This window comes from Bos indicus x Bos taurus, chromosome 5 (genome assembly GCF_003369695.1).
Source record: "Bos indicus x Bos taurus breed Angus x Brahman F1 hybrid chromosome 5, Bos_hybrid_MaternalHap_v2.0, whole genome shotgun sequence".
NCBI classification, from domain to species: Eukaryota; Metazoa; Chordata; class Mammalia; order Artiodactyla; family Bovidae; genus Bos; species Bos indicus x Bos taurus.
This window is the reverse complement of record NC_040080.1, coordinates 13228552-13249579: the sequence shown is the minus strand read 5'-3', so window position 1 is coordinate 13249579 and position 21028 is coordinate 13228552. Positions and strand designations below refer to the sequence as shown.

The 21028-nt window shown below is 50.4% G+C and overlaps 1 protein-coding gene across 4 annotated transcripts in view; it reads right to left on the bottom strand.

Annotated features, from left to right (window-relative positions):
• The window catches only part of TEAD4 (TEA domain transcription factor 4), a 66494-nt gene that overhangs the window by 44107 nt on the left and 1359 nt on the right, over positions 1-21028 (bottom strand). The window lies entirely within an intron of this gene.

Below are 21028 nucleotides of genomic sequence, written 5' to 3'. Positions count from 1 at the left end.
TCAGCTCTCACGCTGCTGCTCCTCTCCTGGGGGCCTCTGGAAGAACCACCTCCTGCATCCCAGTGACTCCTAACTGAGAAGCTGGGAGGAGAAGAAAACATGGGGTTTCTTTCCAGAAACCACTCCCAGTCTTCCCGATACAGGAGGCCCAGGTGTAAAGATACAGGAGATGGGGGAGTTGTTCCTATTGCTGCATAGTTGCTCAGTCGTGTCCGACTCTGCGAGCCCATGGACTGCAGCGCGACAGGCTTCCCTATCCATCACCAACTCCCAGAGCTTGCTCAAATTCATGTCCATTGGGTCACTGCTCCATCCAACCATCTCATCCTCTGCCGCCCCCTTCTCCTCCCGCCCTCAGTCTTTCCCAGCATCAGGGTCTTTTCCAATGAGTAGGTTCTTCGCATCAGGTGGCCAAAGTATTGGAGCTTCAGTTTCAGCATCAGTCCTTCCAATGACTATTCAGGGTTGATTTCCTTTAGGATTGATTGAGGTTGACTACAGTAATCTGGGGTAGGGAAGCGGGTCCTGTCCACCTCAACCCCAAACAGGGATCCTTCTTCAGACTGAAGGACTTGTCTGCAAGGCCCGGTTATCAGAGCGTTCATATGTGCTAAGTCGCTTCAGTAGTGTCCGGCTCTTTGTGACCCCATGGACTCTAGCCCACCAGGCTCCTCTACCCATGGGATTCCCCAGGCAAGAATATTGGAGTGGGTTGCTATGCCCTCCTCCAGGGGAACTTCCTGACCCAGGGATCGAACGTGCATCTTATGTCTTCTGCATTGGCAGGCAAGTTCTTTACTACTAGCACCACCTGGGAATTCCAGTTATCAGGGCAGGTGGGGTCAAGTCTCTGAACCCCAGGTGCTTTGCCCGACCTGACTCAGTTGTTACAGAACCCACAGAACATCACAGTGGATGGAACGCGAATGTTTTTCATCCAACAGACATCAGAACTGGGACAAAAATGGCTCTCCCATCATTACCATGGCTACTGCTGCCAGACTAGGCTCTGGAGATTGGACCCAAGCGTACGAGGACCACAAAGTCCTGCACACACTGAAGCAGGTAGAGACCTCCGGTGGGCTGGACTGGGGCCGAGGGGTAGTCATCTCGGAGGCTTTGCTGCTCGGACCTCACTCCTGAAACTAGATCTGGAGGGAAATTCAGGACCAGTGGGTTCCAGCCTTCCTCCAGCCCCGCCCACTCTTTCCTCCAGCTCCTGGTATCCTCACCGTCTCCAAATTCACACATATCACTTTCCAGAGGCCAGGCCTCTGTACTTAATTCTGGACACCAGTCCATCTACAAATATCTACTGAGGGTGGAGAGAATGGGAGAGGTCAGCAAAAGGGCACAAAACAGTTAACCTCTAAGAATAAGGTCTGAGGTCTAATGTCTCACAAGGTGACTGCAGCTGCTAGCCCTGGATTGTACAACTGAAATCTGCTAAGAGAGTAGCATGTAAATCTTCTCACACACAAGAGAAAACTATGTGAGCTGAGATGTGTTAACTAACCAGATGGAGGGGACCCTTTCGTAGAGTACACGTACATTAAATCACCAGATGTGTGCTTGAAGTCTCTTACATTTCCAGATGTCAATTATGTCTCAAAAAGTTGAAACTGGGGCTTCCCTGGTGATTCAGATTTTCCAGATGTCAATTATGCCTCAGAAAGTTGAAACTGGGGCTTCCCTGGTGATTCAGATGATAGTGAACCCGCTTGCAGTGCAGGTTCGATCCCTGGGGTTGGGAGGATCCCCTGGAGAAGGGAATGGCTACTCACTCCAGTATTCTTGCCTGGAGAATCCCATGGACAGAGGAGCCTGGCGGGTCACAGTCCATGGGGTCAAAAAGAGTTGGACACGGCTGAGCAACTAAGGACCCAGGCAAAGCTGAAATGACCTACTGGATGCCAGGCTTGAGGTCCAAGGTTACTAGGACATGGTCCTGCCCTCTACTTCCTTCAATCTAGGTGTCCAGGGGTCCCTGTGACGGTGCAAGTACAGTCATCCTTTATTATTCATAGACTCCATGTTTGCAGACTCGCCCATTCACTAGAATCTGTAACCCAGGTCAACACTGGCGGTGCTTCCGGGTCACTTGGATGCATCCCTGAGCTGTGAGACCATCACTCTTGAACTAGCTGAGGTCCAGCGAGGCTGCCCTGCCTTCCAGTTTCAGCTCAGACCCCAAACAAGCATCCTTTCCTCAGTCTATTTAGTGCCACAACTTTGACATTTCTGTCTTTTTTGTTGTTGATCTCACTGTTTAAAATAGCACCCAAGTGAAGCGCCAGGGAGCTGACTGGTGACCCCAAGTGCAAGAAGGTCGTGACACGCCTTACAGAGAAAATCCATGCATTAGATAAACCCTGCCCAGGCATGAGCGATGGCGCACTTGGCCGTGAGTTCAATGTTAATGAATCAACAGTCTATAATCAATTATGTCTCTGGACAGAAATACAGATAAAACAAGGTTACGAATTAAACAGATGACAAAAATGTTGCAACCAAGGACTCACAGGACCCTAACCCGAGTCTGCCCTTGGAACTCTGGCTCTGTACCTGCTAATTCATGTTCCCAGTGACGCTATGGACGTCAGGAATGACAAGAATCCAGTGTACCTGGGAGAGTACCATTACAGGTAAACATCTCAGGCAGAGGGGAGGATTCTAACAGGCGCCAAGATCAAGGCCCTGGGAAAACCAAAGTTGGTGGAGAAAAATGTGCCCAAAGGCCCCAAGACAGCCAAAAGGTGGAGACAACCCAAATGTCCATCATGAGCTGAAGGGATAAACGAAAGGTCATTTATCCATACAGTGAATTATATTATTCAGCTTTAAAAAGGAGTTTTTTTAAAAAGATGGGGGGCAGGAGGAGGGGAGATGGTGTTCCAGTCGATAGGACTTGGCACTTTGACTGCTGGGGTCCAGTTTCAATCCCTGGTCAGGGAACTAAGAGTCCACAAGCCACACAGCATGGCCAAAAAAACATTTTTAATAAAAAAATAAAATAAAAAGGAATGCAATTCTGATACATGCTACAACATGAATGAACTTGAGGACATTATGCTAAGTGAAATGTCAGACACAAAAGCACTGATATTCTGTGATTCCACTTGTATGAAACACCTAAAACAGGCAAATCCATGCAGACAGAGAGCAGAAGGCAGGTTATGAGGGGCTGGGGGTTGGGAGAAGTTACGATTTAAAGGGGACAGAGTTTCTGTTTGGAGTGCTGAAAAAGTTCTGAAGACGGAGGCTGATGGTAACACAAGATGCCACTGAACTAACTACACATAACAGTGGTTAAAATGGCACATCTCAGGTTGTGCATATTCCACCACACTTTTTAAAAATGAGCAATGGCAACCCATTCCAGTATTCTCGCCTGGAGAATCCCATGGACAGAGGAACCTGGCGGGCTATATAGTCCATGGGGTTGCAAAGAGTCAAACACGACTTGGTGACTAAACAACACTCACAGGAGGCCAGCAAAGGGCCTTTTGCAAAAAACCACACAGAGCCGGGGGCCATGATGCCCAAACGCCCCCACGGTCCCTTTGCAGTGGGCAGTACCCCCTCCTCCCTGAACCCACGCAGCTCTGAAGAAGCTGAGCATGAGGCCGTGTGGTCCACCATCAAGTTCAGAGTCTCAGGACCTGGGTTAAGGTCTGCCTCTGAGCGTTCTGCAATTACCTCCTGAAGCTCCTGCGTCCTCACCTCGGAAACCAAACCAGACACCCACCCCTTGCAGAGCAGTGACAGGGACCGCATGGGATAAACAGCAAAGCCCTGAAGGGTAGCAGGGCGCCCCTCCCTCTCCTTTCAGTGGGGATGTCGACTGCATCCCATTTCTTGACAGGACAGGATGGGGAGAGGGTGGAAGGGAAGAAGGCAAGAGGAGCAGGCACAGACCTTCCAGTGTGAACGTGTGCTGGAACCAAAGTCACGGAGAGCCAGGCTCGGCCAGGAGGGCGGCGCTGTGGAGCCAGGGTCAGAGGCCTGACTGGGCCTCACACTGGCCTGGGGATACCGACCTGGCAAGCCACGACTCTCTGGGGCTACATCCTTGCAGATACACAGCAGAGGCAGTAACGATCGTGAAGAACAGGATGACTCGTATCCACAGACACGGCACCTGGCTGGCTCCCAGAGGAATGATGGATGGATGACGGAGGAGGGGAAGGACAGTGAGGAGCACTGCCCCTGGACAGTGGGAGGTGAGGAGCAGGAGGGGTGAGGGGCACGGAGAGAGGTAACTGGAGGAGAGGGAAGCAGGCCAGAGGGAGGAGTCAGCAGGGAGGGACAGAGAGGCTCAGAGAAGCAAAGAAAGATGGGAGATAAGATCCCTGAGCAGATACAGGCTGAGGCCCATCCCCAGATGCCCCACCCCCCCAGGGGCAGCAGTGTCAATAAGGGCGAGGCACCAGCACGCCACCCCCTCAGCTCTGACCCCAGCCCTCCTCCCAAATGGCCAGGCCGTGGGTGTATGTGGACCAAGCCCTAAGGCATCCAGGAAATGGGTGCCCAAGGCCCTCCACCCCCACCCCACCCTGGGGGCCTGCCTTGGGGCCCCCAAGGGGTCTTGATGAAGCAGTTCTGAAGTCCCTCTGATCTCAGAAGGAAAACAAACTAGTTCCACGTTCAGACCTGGGGCCATGTCCCCTCCCTGGACCTCAGAATCTCCCCAAAGACAAACAGAAGAGCTGGGGAAAGTGGAATATTGTTCATGGTGAAAAGAAATAAGCTGTCAAATCAGGAAGAACATGGAGGAGGCCTAAAGGCATATTCCCGCGGGAGGCCCACCTGAAGCCATCGAGAGAGGCTACGGATGCGGGACCACGGCTACAGGACATCCGGAGAGGGCGACACTGTGGGGACACGCAAAGCTCCACGGAGGGATGAGCGAGGGGGACACGGGCGCTCTGGGGCACTGAAGCCAGCCCATCCGACGCTGCAATGGCGTGTGCGTGCAAGTCACCTCGGTCGTGTCCGACTCTTCGCAACCCTATGGACTGTAGCCTGCCAGACTCCTCTGTTCATGGGATTCTCCAGGAAAGAATACTGGAGTGGGTTGCCATGCCCTCCTCCAGGGGATCTTCCCAACCCAGGGATCGGACCCGGATCTCATGTCTCCTGCATTGGCAGGCGGGTTCTTTACCACTAGCGTCAGTCACCTGCAATTAGATATTTGTCCAAACCCACAGAGCACACAACACATACATCAGACCCTAATGTAAACTGCGGCTTTCAGTTAATAACGTGGCTTTCAGTTAATAACCTAATAGGGGAGGGGGTGGGTACTGCCACACTCCAGTGCTACCCCCCTTCCCCTGCAGAGTGCGGGATGGTGCCCAGCAGTGGCAGTGGTCCTGGGCACTGCCTCAGGACCCAGGCAGTGCCCAGGCTGGGCACCCCTGCAGCACAAGGCCCCGCCCAGGGAGAAGAAGCAGGTAGGAGCCCTTGGCGTTGCTGGGAGAGTACCCCAGGAACTATGACATCAGGGAGCCAAGGGTGGGGGCAGAGGGAGCCCCATCCTCAGCCCTGACCACTGTCTGGTCATCCCTGGGCAAGGCCTGCCCAGCGGAAGAGTGAGGACCCTGCATGTGGGCAGCACCCCAGCCCCCAGCACACAGGAGTGGGATGGGCTGGATGGAGCTTGGAGAGAGGCAGGAGGCAGCACCCACCCCACCCTGGGTCATTTTCATAGGAATGTCCTGATGTCTCAGAGCCACCCCCCCCCCCACCCCCGGACCAGGGTAGAAATTCCAGTGGCCAGAGCCTTCGGACTCCAGGCCGAGGTCACACAACCCAGGACCCACCCTAACCCAGAAACTCACCCTGTGATTCCCTCCTGCTCCAGCCAGACACGCACCAGGCCCCCGCTCCTACAGGCCAGCAAAGGCCCCACCTCCATACCAGGATGCAAGGTCATCTCATTCAGAAACGAGGCCATGTACGCGGCTGATACCCAGGCTTCACACAAGCGTTTGTTGTTCTTGATGGGCTGCCCCAGCCTGGCCCAGTGGCCGCAGGGAAGTCTATCGCGGCCGGCCAGCATGGGCACCTAGAAGATGCCACGGGGGTCTCCTAATCTGAGACAGATGCTATGCGGGGCAGGACCTCACAGAAGACCAGGTTCACTTCTTACCTTATCAGGAGGTCTTTCTCTAGGGGACTCCCAACCCCTACCTCAGAGAAACCCTAGAGAAAGGTCAAGGTTCAGGATATCAAATTCATGCACCACACCCACCATCTTTTTTTTCACACTTTATTTTTCCATTTTTATTTTATAATATCTTAGTAAAGTTTATGTTGTTTGTTGTTTAGTCGCTAAGTCGTGTCTGATTCTTTGCCATCCCATGGACTGCAGCACGACAGGCTTCCCTGTCCTTCACTATCTCCCAGAGTTTGCTCAAACTCATGTCCATTGACTCAGTGATGCCATCCAACCATCTCATCCTCTTGTCCCCTTGTCTTCCTGCCCTCAATCTTTCCCAGCATCAGGGTCTTTTCCAACAAGCCGGCTCTTCACATCAGGTGGCCAAAGTATTGGAGTTTCAGTTTCATCATCAGTCCTTCCAATGAATATTCAGGGTTGATTTCCTTTAGGATTGACTGGTTTGACCTCCTTGCAGTCCAAGGGACTCTCAAGAGTCTTGAGTTTATAACAGCATATAGATGGATCATTATACATGTTTCTGGGCTTCCCTGGTAGTTCAGAGGGGAAAGAATCTGCCTGCCAATGCAGGAGACGAGGGTTCAATCCCTGGGTTGGGAAGATCCCCTGGAGAAGGGCATGGCAACCCACTCCAGTATTCTTGCCTGGAGAATCCCATGGACAGAGGAGCCTGGTGGGCTACAGTCCATGGTGTTGCAAAGAGTTGGACACGACTGAGCGACTAAGCACAGCACACAGCACAGCATACATGTACCTATGTATGAATATGTAATAAACTGGATAGAGGAAATAAAATATTCACTTTATTTTAGGCTGGAAGATCTTTATAGAGTTATGCTGGAAGACCACTTAGTCCTCTTCCAGTTATACCCAATTGTGATTTTTTACTTTTCTGATTATTTAAGAACATTTTCTGACATTTAAGAACATTGTCTAGGAGCTTCCCTGGTAGCTCAGCTGGTAAAGAATCAGCCTGCAATGTGGGAGACCTGGGTTCGATCCCTGGGTTGGAAGATCCCTTGGAGAAGGGTATGGCAGCCCACTCCAGCATTCTTGCCTGGAGAATCCCCATGGACAGAGGAGCCTGGTGGGCTACAGTCCCTGAGGTCACAAGGAGTCAGACACGACTGATCGACTAAGCACACAAGAACATTGTTTACAATAAGATGTCAGGTTGTTAAAAACACACTGGGATGCGATATCTAAGGTAATAATTATCTTAACAAACTGACGTGTAGTAAGTACCAGAGACTAGGGACAGAAATAGCACTGGAAACTCCATGGATGAGAACGAGATGACAGGGGCTTCCCTGGTGGTCCAGTGGCTAAGACCCTGTGAGTCCAGTGCAGGGGACCCGGGTTCAATCCCTGGTCAGGGAACTAGAGCCCATACACCTTAACCAAAGATCCCATATGCTGCGGAACAACTGAGCCCGTGAGCCACAACTATTAAGCCTATGCTTAGAGTCCCTGTTCAGTGACAAGAGAAGCTCACACGCTGCAAGTGGAGAGTAGCCCCCGCTTGTCGAAACTAGAGAAGGCCTGTGCCCGAAGGAAGACCCAGAGTGGCCAAAAATAAATACATTAAAATGTTTACAAGATTGAAAATAATAAACTTATAAATGCTGCTGCTACTGCTGCTAAGTCCCTTCAGTCATGTCCTACTCTTTGCTACCCCAGGGACTGCAGCCTACCAGGCTCCTCCGTCCATGGGAGTTTCCAGGCAAGAATACTGGAGTGGGGTGCCATTGCCTTCTCCGAAACTTATAAATAAATACATATAAATAATAAACTTAGAAAAAAGAATGAGATGATAAAGCAGTATTATTCCTGATAAAATTAATCACCATGTTCTCAAATAACAGGGTTTTTTTGTTTTTTGGTTTTCTTTTTGCTTTCTTACATATATCTCTTTTTTTACTGGAGTATAAGTCGTTCAGTAGTAAAGAATCTGTCCAGGTTCAATCCCTGGGTCAGAAAGATCCCTTGGAGAAAGAAATGGCAACCCACTCCAGTATTCTTGCCTGGAAAATCCCAGGGACAGAGGAGCCTGGCGGACTACAGTCTGTGGGGTCGCAAAGAGTGGACACGACTGGGTGACTGAGCACACGCAGCTGCTTTCCAATGCAGCGTTAGTTTCTGCTGTACAGCAAAGAGAATCAACCCACCATTTCTTTTGGAAATTTTCTCCTTAAGCGAATTTTCCAAAAAATCTATAAATCAGACATCTGAGAAACGACTTGTAACCAAAATATTAAAGACAAAACAATCAAAAGAAAGAAAAAAATAGGCAAAAGATTTGGACAGACATTTCCCCAAAGAAATTGTATGAATGGCAAGTAACTAACCTGAAAGGATGCTCCACAGGGTAGTCAACGAGGAAATGCAAATTAAAACCGTGACCTCGATGAGATTCCACTACACACCCTGGGGGATGGCGCAAACAAGCCAGAGGGAAAGGCTACGACAGACACTGCGATGGAGCTCCGCTGGGAAGAACGCAAGACGCGACACGTGGGAAAACAGTTCGGCAGCTTCTTTTTTAAGATGTTTTTTTGATGTGGTTCTCTCTTTTTTTTTTTTTAAGTCTTTATTGAATTTGTTAACAATATTGCTTCTGTTGTATGTTGTTTTTGGCCACAAGGCATGTAGCATCTTGGCTCCTTGACCAGGGATTGAAACCATCCTCCTTACGGTGGAAGCATAAAGTCTTAACCACTGGACCACCAGGGAGGTCCCTTGGCAGCTTCTTACACCATTAAACATACATGCAGGGTGTGACCCAGCAGCCCCACTCTAGGCATTTATCCAAGAGAAACGGAGGCCTGTGTTCACGAAAAAACCAACACGTCAGTGATGATAGCAGCTTACACAATCAACAAAGGCTGGAAATACCCCAAGTCCTTCAACCAGCCAGTGGCCAAGCACACCGTGGGATGTTGTATAATGAGGTCCTTACAACTCAGCATCTTCTGACCCACACGCCACCTGGTCGAAGGGAGGGCCCTGCTAGTGAAGCCCACAGAGCCCAAAGCTTCATGCTGTGTGATTCCACAGGAGGACAGGACCACAGGAGTGAGAGGAGATCAGGGAGGGCGGAGTGGGTGAGGGGCGATAGGGCTGCAGTATCGGGCAGTTGTCTGGAGAGATGGACAGTCATGGACCCTGATTATGGTGGCCGCCACCCAACTCTGTACATCTGTCAAAGTCCATAGGACTGAGACTTCCCCCGTGGTCCAGTGGCTAAGACTCAGCACTCCCAACGCAGGGGACCCCCATTCAGTCGCTGGTCAGGGAACTGGATCCCATGTTCTGCAGGCCGGATGGAAGACTGAAGATCCCATATGGCATAACTTAGGTCCAGCAGAGCCAAATAATTCAAAAAGAAAGAAAAAAAGCCCACAGGACGGACACAGCACGAGGAGAAAACTCTACTGCAGGCTGACAGGTAAACTCTTAACAAGTCCTCCCTATTCTGCCCAGAGGCCCCCAAATCAACCTCGTCATGAGGCCCAGTGATCTCCCCCACTTCCCCGCCCCACTGTCTCATGACCACAGCCCCGCAATCACTACCACTTCTGTCTTCTCGCAGACGCTTCTCCCACTCGCTTCCTCCCTCCCTCTCTCCTTCTCTCTGTCCCTCTTACACACGCCCACACACACAGCTGTCAAATACCCATCTTTCAAAGCCCGCCCGAGTACCTCCTCCTCCACGAAGCCTTCCCTGGCTGCTCCCTCTCCGAGTGGGAATGAATCCTCTTCCCTGGGCACCCCCTCAGCACTGATCTGTGCTTCCCCATCACCCTCCTTGGCGCACCCCCACAGGCTCTCAGTGTTTGCCACTCAGGGTGTCTCCCCTGCCTCATGGGACACCCCTCGAGCACAGAGACCAGGCCCTCCCTTCCAGGTTCCCCCCACCACACCTGGTCCAGAGCCTGGCACACAGTGGGTGCTCTGTGACCACTGTGGCTTGGCCAAGGGCAGGTGCAAACCAGGGGGTTGGGGGTTGATGCCAAGACAGAGAGCTGGCACTGCTGGCGCTGGCGGAGCTCCAGGGTGGGTATCGGAAGCCACTGATCCTGTCTCCCTTCTTCTCCTGCACAAGCAGCACGACTACCAAGAGCTGGAAGCAACCCGCCTCCCATCCCAACTCGAGGTCCTGCCACTTACAGCGGAGCATCCTCACCACGAAGCAGAGCTCCGAGCCCCAAGCAGACAGACACCCAGGACACACCTCTTGAGGTGTGGACCCTGCCCTGTCCTGTCCTGTCCTGTTGTTGGGGTGCTGACATTTCTCTCCCATGAGGCGACCCTCTTTGCAGCAACTGTGGATCAGCCCATCTGATCTGAACCCATTTCACTCTGTAGAACTAGGGGGCCCGCCCAGGGAGCACAGGGTCCCCCCTACAACAGGGCTTTCCCAAGTTCATCACCACCTGCCCCTCTAGCCTGTCCAGGGGTTAAGGACCAGTTACAGGTCATTTATTTGATAAGCACTTTACAGAAAGTTTCTGGAGAAGGAAAGGGCAACCCACTGCAGTATTCTTGCCTGGAGCATTCCATGGACAGAGGAGCCTGGCAGGCCACACAGTCCATGGGGTTGCAAAGAGTCGGACACGACTGAGCGACTTACACTTTCGCTTTCACACAAAGTTTAATACATGCCAGGCCAAAAAAACCAAGCACTTTACAAACATTGCCTAATTTAATCTTCACATCAACCATATGGGCTTGGCACCATTATTATTATTGCCGCCATTCATAAGAGGGGTAAGTAAGAGACTTCCCTGGTGGTCCAGTGGTTAGGACTCTGTGCTTCTGCTGTACAGGGCACAGGTTCAATCCCTGGTCAGGGAGCAAAGATCCTGCACGCTGCTAGGCAAGGCCCCCCCAAAAAAAGTGGAAAACAAGACACACTGAAGTCTGAAAACTTGCCCCAGGCCACATAGCTGATGAGAAGCAGAAAGAGCAGGCCAGCTGTGAACCTCCACGGTCCAAAACAGTGGCCAGTCACATGTGGCTGCCGGGCACTTGAAAAGTGTGGCTGGGTGACAGAGACGTGCCGATGAGCATAAAACACAGGCTGGATCTCCAACCCTTTGTATGAGAAGCAACATAACAATCTCATTATATTGTTTTACTATTGATTACACAGTAAGCAGTAATATTTCAGACACAGTAGCTTAATAATATATTATTAATACTCATTTGGTCAGTTTCTTTTTGCTTCTTTAACGTACAATTTCACATTCCCATCAGACGACACAGCGCTGCAGTCTGCTCGCAGCCACTACCCCCCGCCAGGGCATCTTCCCCTCCCCAGCCCCGGGGGCAGCCTGCCCCTGACACCTGTCCATTCAGCTTTCACAGGGTGATGGGGGGGCCATGCAGTGCCACCATGTCTCCCTCCTCAGACACTGCCCTTCCCTCCCCCCGCCACCACATCTCTCAGCCTCTCCTCTGGCATTACCTCCCTCTAGCAGGATGGATTTTCCAGAAAGTCCAAGTGGGAAATACGCCCCCACCCTACTGGTGGAGAAACTGAGGCCAGGACCACATGGTGGAGGCGAGATCCCAGAGGTCATTGATGCTCTCTCCCAGCCAGAGCAGAGACCTCCTGTGAAGCATCCCGAACACATTCTTCATAGAAATAGAAACTGGATGTGGTTCCGCCTGGTCCTCCCTCCTCAAATGGACCGCAGATCAGACGGAGGGGTCTGCTGCTCCCGAAAAGAGGGCTGCCTCCTTGGAGAGAAGTGCCAGCAGCCACCCTTGCTCCATCCTGGCCGAGACAACCACAGCTCCGTGCTCCCTGGGTGTGGTGTGTCCACCCTCCAAAACCAGAAGAGGCTCCCAGTGTGGCCAGAGCACCGCAATGGACTCAGCCCTCCCGTCGCAGGCCCCTCCCACACCACTGGCTCCGCAGCAGAGAGCCAGATGGACCTGGGCACATACTCCCACCCCACATTAATCTCCATGTAACTTCTTCCTCCTCTGTAATCTAAGTTATCTAAGTCACTTCAGTAGTGTCCGACTCTGCGACCTCATGGACTGTAGCCTGACGGGCCCCTCTGTCCATGGGATTCTCCAGGCAAGAACACTGGAGTGGGTTCCCATTCTTTTCTCCAGGGGATCTTCCTGATCCAGGAATCAAACTTGCATCTCCTGCATTAGCAGGCGGGTTCTTTACTACTGAGTCACCTGGGAATCCTCCTCTGTAAAGTAGAGGCTAAAAAAACAACACAAAGCCTATGTTACAGAGCCGCTACAAAGATTAAATGAGAGATTTCGAGAGAGATGCTTAGAATACTGCCTGGCACTCAGTAAGGCACTTAATAAATGCTCATTTCCCTTCCGCTTCCTTCCTCAACGAAAAACCTCAAGATTTTTCTCCTCACAAGGATTGACAGTAAGTTCCTATTCAGCATATAATTGATGTTCTGAACTTAAACACACGATTTTACAAGTAAACTTTTTAGATTTCATCTTCAGATAGGCAAACACGCTAGATGTCAAGCAATTTTGAATTGGTTAAACATTGAAGACAGTTTTTCAAAGTCCAGTAGGGCACAGTTAAATAAATTGTCATATGGCACAATATTGTTTGGGGCTTCCCAGCTGGCCCTAGTAGTAAAGAACCCACCTGCCAACACAGAAGACTCAGGCTCCATCCCTGGGTCAGGAAGACTCCCTGAAGAAGAGAATGGCTACCCACTCCAGGATCTTGCCTAGAGAATCCCAGGGACAGAGGAGCCTGGTGGGCTACAGTTCAGAGGGTTGCAAAGAGTCGGACACAACTTAGCGACTGAGCACATAGTATTCAGTAGCTTAAAAAAAAAACAAAGAATAGAGTATAACCGCAGTTTCTGTCCTTTATCGAGCCCATCTTTGCATGAAATGTTCCTTTGGTATCTCTAATTTTCTTGAAGAGATCTCTAGTCTTTCCCATTCTGTTGTTTTCCTCTATTTCTTTGCATTGATTGCTGAAGAAGGCTTTCTTATCTCTTCTTGCTATTCTTTGGAACTCTGCATTCAGATGTTTATATCTTTCCTTTTCTCCTTTGCTTTTCTCTTCTCTTCTTTTCACAGCTATTTGTAAGGCCTCCCCAGACAGCCATTTAGATATTAAGAAGAGATGGCAAGAATACACAGAAGAACTGTACAAAAAAGATCTTCACGACCCAGATAATCACGATGATGTGATCACTGACCTAGAGCCAGACATCCTGGAATGTGAAGTCAAGTGGGCCTTAGAAAGCATCACTACGAACAAAGCTAGTGGAGGTGATAGAATTCCAGTTGAGCTATTTCAAATCCTGAAAGATGATGCTGTGAAAGTGCTGCACTCAATAGGCCAGCAAATTTGGAAAACTCAGCAGTGGCCACAGGACTGGAAAAGGTCAGTTTTCATTCCAATCCCAAAGAAAGGCAATGCCAAAGAATGCTCAAACTACCGCACAATTGCACTCATCTCATACGCTAGTAAAGTAATGCGTAAAATTCTCCAAGCCAGGCTTCAGCAATATGTGAACCGTGGACTTCCTGATGTTCAAGCTGGTTTTAGAAAAGGCAGAGGAACCAGAGATCAAATTGCCAACATCCGCTGGATCATGGAAAAAGCAAGAGAATTCCAGAAAAACATGTATTTCTGCTTTATTGACTATGCCAAAGCCTTTGACTGTGTGGATCACAATAAACTGTGGAAAATTCTGAAAGAGATGGGAATACCAGACCACCTGATCTGCCTCTTGAGAAATCTGTATGCAGGTCAGGAAGCAACAGTTAGAACTGGACATGGAACAACAGACTGGTTCCAAATAGGAAAAGGAGTATGTCAAGGCTGTATATTGTCACCCTGTTTATTTAACTTAAATGCAGAGTACATCATGAGAAACGCTGGGCTGGAAGAAGCACAAGCTGGAATCAAGATTGCCGGGAGAAATATCAATAACCTCAGATATGCAGATGACACCACCCTTATGGCAGAAAGTGAAGAGGAACTCAAAAGCCTCTTGATGAAAGCGAAAGTGGAGAGTGAAAAAGTTGGCTTAAAGCTCAACATTCAGAAAACGAAGATCATGGCATCCGGTCCCACCACTTCATGGGAAATGGATGGGGAAACAGTGGAAACAGTGTCAGACTTTATTTTTCTGGGCTCCAAAATCACTGCAGATGGTGACTGCAGCCATGAAATTACAAGACGCTTACTCCTTGGAAGGAAAATTATGACCAAGCTAGACAGCATATTGAAAAACAGAGACATTACTTTGCCAACAAAGGTTCATCTAGTCAAGGCTATGGTTTTTCCTGTGATCATGTATGGATGTGAGAGTTGGACTGTGAAGAAGGCTGAGCGCAGAAGAATTGATGCTTTTGAACTGTGGTGTTGGAGAAGACTCCTGAGAGCCCCTTGGACTGCAAGGAGATCCAACCAGTCCATTCTGAAGGAGATCAGCCCTGGGATTTCTTTGGAAGGAATGATGCTAAAGCTGAAACTCCAGTACTTTGGCCACCTCATGCGAAGAGTTGACTCGTTGGAAAAGACTCTGATGCTGGGAGGGATTGGGGGCAGGAGGAGAAGGGGATGACAGAGGATGAGATGGCTGGATGGCATCACTGACTCGATGGACGTGAGTCTGAGTGAACTCCGGGAGTTGGTGATGGACAGGGAGGTCTGGTGTGCTGTGATTCAAGGGGTCGCAAGGACACAACTGAGCAACTGAACTAAACTGAACTGAACTGATACCAAAATACCAACGGTACTCATCCCTAAGTTGTGGTCCTAGGTACTATTTTATTTCCCCTTTATGTATTTATTTTCCTGGTGTTCTATAATGAGCATGTATTTAACTGAAAAAAATTTTTTTTTAATTTCAGAGTTCTGCTTAACCTCAGCCTCCTAGCCTGTTGAGACGTTTCTAAATCCTGGTTCGATAGTCCTCTGTGCTTGTTGTCCTGAACACCCACAGAACTGATAAGAGCACAAAGCCAAAAAAAAAAAGAGCCCTGTGACACATCACTAGAGACCTCGCCCCAGGGCGTCATGAGGTCGTACCAGGACACAGGGCGATCTTTCAGTCAGCTCCAAATCCCTCTTACCGCTCTTATCAGCCAGAACGCACTCAATTCTCTTGAACCCAAGAAAATCCTACACCCAAGTTAGATTCTTTCCCCATGACTTGGTGAGTGAACGCACGCTGACTGCTAGCTTCCTCAAATTCATTTCTGAAGCGCCCCCTAGACCAAATGTTCAAACGTCTGACCTGGAATTTGGCAAAGGATCCATAGGAAGCACATCAACTAGTCTTGCCCTCTGTGTGTGTGTTAGTCGCTAAGTTCAGTTCAGTCGCTCAGTCGAGTCCGACTCTTTGCGACCCCATGAATGGCAGCACGCCAGGCCTCCCTGTCCATCACCAACTCCCGGAGTTCACTCAGACTCACGTCCATAGAGTCAGTGATGCCATCCAGCCATCTCATCCTCTGTCGTCCCCTTCTCCTCTTGACCCCAATCCCTCCCAGCATCAGAGTCTTTTCCAACGAGTCAACTCTTCGCATGAGGTGGCCAAAGTACTGGAGTTTCAGCTTTAGCATCATTCCTTCCAAAGAAATCCCAGGGCTGATCTCCTTCAGAATGGACTGGTTGGATCTCCTTGCTCAGTCCTGTCCAATTCTTTGCCACCCTGTGGACTGTAGCCTGCCAGGCTCCTCTGTCCATGGGATTCTCCAGGCAATAATACTGTTGTGTCTCCAGTTGCAATAATACTGGTTGACACTTCCTCCTCTGGGGATCTTTCCAACCCAAGGATAGAACCTGTGTCTCCTGCATTGGCAGGCAGATTCTTTACCGTTTGAGCTACCTGGGAAGCCTTGCCCCTTAGAAGGGCTAAACCAGGACAATGTGGATTGCCTTGCCATGCTCACCTCCTCCCACTGGTCGGGGCTCCTCCCAGAGCCCAGAAGTTTCTTTCAGGTCCCCAGAACCCGATCTGTGAGTAAGGCCACCTGAACTGAGGAAAAGCAAGTGGTCTGACTCACTTCTCCCAAAGCCACCTTAGCTCTCTCCCACGTCGGCTCTGCTCTTACAAAGATGAAGGCTAGATAAGGGTGCTTCATCTCCCAGAACATTCTGCCACCTGCTCTGGGTAGTATCTCCCTCTGCCTGTCCTGGTCATATGAATAATCCCTCTCTGTAGTCCAGCTGACCCAGACCGGTTGCCTCCCCACCCAGACCTCTGCCCACTGCCCAGTCAACGATTACTCAAGGCTTAACGCCAAGGTGGCCGTCAGCCAGGAAGAAACAAGACTGGCCTTTTATCCCAGCCAGGCCCATTCACGCAGACATCCCATCCAGGGAGCTGGCAGGAAGGGAGGACCGTGGTTCTGGTGGGAGTGAGCCGGGCTGGCAGACCCCAGGGACACCTCTGCTGAGAAGACACTGAGCAGGAGGTTCAGCCAGAGTGGGCTTCAGCGGCCCAGGTCTCTGAGTCAACAGCCCCTGCAGAGAAGAGGCCCACCCTGTGTGTCAGTGGCCAGCCCCAGTGCCCTCTGCCCTGCCCCCAACGCCCTGCCTTTCCTCCAGGCCGGATGTGTATCCCCTCCCCCACGACAGTCACCCAGCTTCAGCACAGCTCCATTTCCTGCCCCTGGTGACTCCTCTGAAGTCCATTGTTCCCATGAAGTTTGGGTCAAAGGAAGCCGAGTCCCACCCATGGGGGCCCGCCCACCATGGGGGCCGCCCACCCCAGCAGGACGCACAGCAGGGAGCCGGGCCCATCCCCCTGATGGGCGAAAGGCCAGAAGGTGTGGGCACCCTGGGGAGAAGGGGGCTGCAGTTCCAGTGGAAATCTTCCCAAAGGGCCAGTCGCTACAGCTGAGGCTCCAGGACCACACCTGGCAGGAGCTGGCTGTTGTTCAGTCACCAAGTCATGTCCGACTCTTTGTGACCCCAGGGACTGTGGCATGCCAGGATTCCCTGTCCTTCACCTGCTCTCAAACTCATGTCTGTCAAGTCGGTGATGCTAACTAACCCCCTTCATGGATCACAGCTTTGTCATGGCGAAGGGGCTTGTGTAACTCAATGAAGCTATGGGTCATGCCATGCAGGGCCACCTAAGAGAGTTTTGACAAATCGTGGTCCACTGGAGGACGGAACGGCAAACCACTCCGTTATTCTTGCCCTGAGAACCCCATGGACATGAATAGTATGAGAGGAAGTGGCCAGAATCTCCCTGCTGTCCACATGGCAAAACCAGAAACGTAGGAAGAACTGTCATTTCAGGAGAGGTCAAGGCAAAGCTGGAATGAGATCCTAGAGCTGGAGGCTGTGCCAGCGACACAGCGCTGCCCCCACGTCCACCTGGGCCCCGAGCTGGTCACACCGCCGGGAGGCGGGGGCCGACAGCAGCTGTTCAGCTACAATTTCAGAGCCTGAAAGGGAGCTGTGGTCTCAGCCCCTGCCAGCAACAGGTCACAGGGGGCAAAGGCAGGCAGGCTACCCGGGCCCAACCTCGGCGGCAGGAAAGCCACCACATCCTCCACTGCCATGCTCTGCGACAGTCACCCGTACAAGGCCGGGACAGAAGCTCCAAGCCAGCTGCGCTCTGCATCCCAGGAGACCTGGAAGGACAGGGACGCTTCTCACCTGGCTAAGTGACCTGCAGGCCCAGGAGGAGAAAGGCGGGTGCATTTTAAAGACCTTGTGAGGGAACTCCCTGGCAGTCCAGTGGTAAAGATCCCAAGCTTCCACTGCAGGGAACACGGGTTTGATCCCTGGTCAAGGAACTAAGATCCCACATGACACCATTGCAGCAAAATAGGGAAAAAAAAAAGACCTCTTGAAGTCCCTGCCCCCTTCCAGAGGTCATTCTCAGGTTCCACGGTTCCTAAGGGAGTATTTCTGCCCAAACAAGCTTATCTGAGCCACAAGACGGGAGACATCCCCAGGCGGACTGCTCCAGACTCCACACCTGTTAGACCAAGCTGGCCGGTGGTCTGGGCATTGCCACCCCCAGAGCAGGAGAGAGAAGGCATCAGAATGGACCAGAGTGGAGCTCTAGTCCTAGCTCTGCCACTCACCAGCCGTGAGACCTTAAGCAAGTTATGGTCCCACCAGGGCCTCAGTTTCTCATCTTGATATTTATTATTTTTAAATTTTTTATTGAAGTATAGTTGATTTGCAGCATGATTTACAATGCTGTTCTAGTTCCAGGTGTATAGCAAAATGATTCAAATATATATATCAAATATATATATATATATGTTTTATATTCTTTTCCATTATAATTTATTACAAGATATTGAGTAGAGTTTCCTTTGCTACAGTAGGTACTTGTTTATCTATTTTATACATAGGAGTATGTATCTGCTAATCTCAAACTCCTAATTTATCCCTCCCCCACCCATTTCCCCTTTGGTGACCATAAGTTTGCTTTCTATGTCTGTGAGTCTATTTCTGCTTCGTAAAAAAGTTTTTTTCTACCATTTTTTTTTTAGATTCCATGTGTAAGTGGTATCAGACAGTATTTGTCTTTGTCTGACTGACTTCACTCAGTATAAAAATGTCTGGTTCATCCACGTTGCTGCAAATAGCATTATTTCATACTTAATACTTTTTATGGCCAAGTAATACTCCATTGCGTATAGATCCCACATCTTCTTTATCCATTGATCCATCGATGGGCATTTAAGTGGCTTCCATGTCTTGGCTATTGTAAATAGTGCTGCTATGAACATACGGGTACATGTATCTTTTCCGATTATAGTTTTCTCCGGATATATGTCCAGGAGTGAGATAGCTAGATCATATACTAACACTATTTTTAGTTTTTTTAGGACTCTCTATACTCTTCTCCATAGGGAGTGCTTCCCACCTTTAATATGAGGGGGTTCGGTGCTGACAGTAGAGTTCTGTAACGTTTAGCAAGTTCACCCTGGGGCAAGGCAGGACCGGAATCTGAACACGGAGACCCTGTGCTGTTCAGTGACAAAGCCCAAATCCCACCTCCACCTGGGCTGCTAGCTAGCCCGGTTCCTAAGCCCGAGACAGGAAACCTGTAAGGTTCAGCGCACAGCAAACACTCGATCCATTTTGCTAAATAATCATGAATGACAGGGCAGGGTTTAGCAAAGGTGTTAGGAAATTTCCTGGATAAAGGGGTTCTGTGGTGAAATAGGGTTAGGAAACACTGGCTTCTTCTGCACGGTGCAATTTGCTCTGCAAACACTGAATTTTCACCACAAAAACTTCTTGGATAGATGTTAATTACCCCTCCCACATTACTCATCAGGAAACTGAGCCCAAAGCCTTAAAGGTAGTAACTGTCAGGATTTATACCCTGCTATGTCTGACCCCAAACCTGAGTCCTTTCTACTACACCTATAGACCAGACACCCTCGAAGCCCCACCCACACACCTGGCCTGAGCAGGTGAAGGAGGAGGTGGCTCCCAGCAGAATATCAGTGTCCTCAGGGTGGATGGAGGACCAGTGGGAGTCCCACCTGAGGGCATCTCGGCCCTTCCTGGCAAGAAGCCCCGAACGTGATGCCCACAGCATTCTGTCATGGGATGAAGAGATAACTCAAGGATCAGTCTGTGGCCCCCATCCTCCTCACATGCTGTCAGTCTCAAACTTCTGCCCATCTCCTGGGCACTGGGGCTCTCACCCCACCCAGTTCCACCCTCTGAAATGTTTCCAGTGGTAAAACTCCAAAGGGAGAGAAAACAGAAAGCATAGCAGAAAGGAAGAGATGGGAAAACAGCTATCCAGAAGGGCCTCCCCACAGGTCAACCCAGTGACTCAGAGGCAGCCTTCCCCCCACTAGGAGGGCAGGAAAACACCCTCCCTACATCCCAGTGCCTGGTGGTTCAGTCAGTCATCAAGAATGAAGGTCCTTCCATTTGACTCCCAGGTGGCTCCAAGGAGAGCTGGACCAGTAGTTCAATTTCCCCTGTCCTTGGGGCCAACTTTAAAAGCACTGTCTAGACAAATACTGTATGATATCACTCACATGTGGAATCTAAAAAATACAACAAACTAGTGAATATAACATAGGACTCACACATACAGACAGCCGACTATTGGTTTCCAGTGGGGGAGTGGGGGTAGAAGGAGCAAGCTGGGGGCGGGGGTTGGGGGGGAGGGCGGGTACAAACTATTGAGTGTCAGACAGGTACAAACTCAAGGATGTATTGTACAACACGGGGAGTATAGCCAGTATTTTGTTGTAACTGCAAATGAAAGTAACTTTTACAAATTGTATTTTTTTTTAATTTTTAATCAAAACAAATAAAAGCACTGCCTACACAAATCTCAAGATGCAAAATGAGCTCTTTCTGGGGGGAGGGTGTCCAACCCCTCCCACAAACATGCCCAAGTCTCACTATCAACAACCCACCCCATCACCAAAAGGCAAGAATCTCGGCTTCCCTAAACTTTCTACCAACGTGTTCCCTAAACTCTTCCAGGCAAGAACAAAACCGACCTCCACAGAAAGACAGCTGCCTGCGAGAGGCAGGTGTGCACAGCTTCCCTCAAGCTCCGCGAGTCCAGGGCGAATGAAGCCTGGGGACCACACAGCCCCACAGCCACCGCCAGCTCCTTGGGCACAGACACCACCAGAGACTCGGTGTCCTGCCCCTGCTCCTGCAGGGAGGGAGGACCGTCCCGCCCAGGAACAACATCCTCACGGGGGAAACACACACTGAGAGACGTGGCATCTCGCTAGTCCTCCAAGATACTCAGCTTACAGACAAACAGCGCTTTTCTCGGGTGGAAAGGCGCTCCCGTTCAACACAAACAAACATGCCTCCTAGAAGGTAGGTGAGTCATCGGTGAGCAGGTATCA